The following is a 1,152-nucleotide window of genomic DNA, read 5'->3' as shown; positions in this document are numbered from 1 at the left end:
GAAAACTAGCAGTCTTGTCATTTATCCCCCAATGTCCAGATATTTGTGGTGATTCAAAATTCCTCTAAAGACTGAATAAATAATGACACATTAGGGGAAGCTAAAGGAGTAATAGGTCATACTGAGTGATCTGATGTCTTCTAGAAAATATATAAAGCAAGCTGCTGTGAGAGTAATATTTTGATTGGGAAAAAAAACTTTCTCATGAATTTATTTATTCAGCAAATATTTGTGCATCTTCTGTGTTCATATTTTGCTGGGCCTAGAAGGGAAACACACAGTAGACCCCTTGCTTACTATAAGCTTATGATATCCACAGACACATTATATTCTCTTCATACCACAGGATTTGGTGACAAAAGATAAGTAGCATTAAAAAAAAAAAAAAAAAAAACAGGAGGCAGTAAGTTGGAGAGTAAATCCATCTATTTGGCAGACCTGGAGCAGTTAGTGTCTGCTGCTAAGGTTTCCATTACAGATGTGAGAAAAAAAAGTGTTCTTCTGCTTTCTGTCTGTCTCAGTGGCAACCAAGATTGAATGGGGGATATGACAGAAGAACATGGTAATACAGGAAAAAACGTGGACAGAGAATTTTCACAACTCAGAAATAACCTTGTAACCAGAAAAAGCCCAACTACCGTAAGTTACTGTTGAAAAAAAGTTATCATATGTCTTTAGTAATGGTTGTATTTTGAAAAGACATTTAGCTCTGCAATCTCATTCCTTGAGAAAAACATTTATCATATATATATACATATGTATATATTATATATATATATATAATTTTGTTGCAGGTATGATAAAAAATGCTACAAGGAAGCTTTCAGAATCTTACAATCTAATTAGTATTTGGATGCAACAGTTAAGATTTTAAAAATGGGAAAATATAGCTTTCAGAGGCTTTTTTAGTAAGGGTCTCTGTGTGGTATTTTTTCTAAAGTATATAGATTTTTATTATTTAGATTATAAAGACAAAGTAAAACTTAGCTTATTTGCCCAGATTTGTTTCTTTTCTTGGGGAGAATTTATGATGCTTGAAAGGATCAATAGTTCTTGCAACAAAAATCCCATATTTATCCAGAGAACAGTAACAGAATGTCACAATAAATAAGTGCTACTATAAGGCTCGACCTCCTTCTGCTGCAGAGAGCT

The 1,152-nt window shown here is 33.0% G+C and overlaps 1 non-coding gene across 1 annotated transcript; it reads left to right on the top strand.

The window, feature by feature from the left end:
• Window positions 1-419: 419 nt before the first annotated feature.
• LOC112209898 (small nucleolar RNA SNORA31) lies at window positions 420-552 on the top strand. Its single transcript, XR_002944887.2, has one exon. It is a non-coding gene; the product is annotated as a small nucleolar RNA SNORA31 (small nucleolar RNA).
• The last annotated feature ends 600 nt before the right edge of the window (window positions 553-1,152 follow it).

This window comes from Pan troglodytes, chromosome 6 (assembly GCF_028858775.2).
Source record: "Pan troglodytes isolate AG18354 chromosome 6, NHGRI_mPanTro3-v2.0_pri, whole genome shotgun sequence".
NCBI classification, from domain to species: Eukaryota; Metazoa; Chordata; class Mammalia; order Primates; family Hominidae; genus Pan; species Pan troglodytes.
Note: the sequence above shows the minus strand (reverse complement) of the source record. Positions and strands in the feature narration are given on the sequence as shown.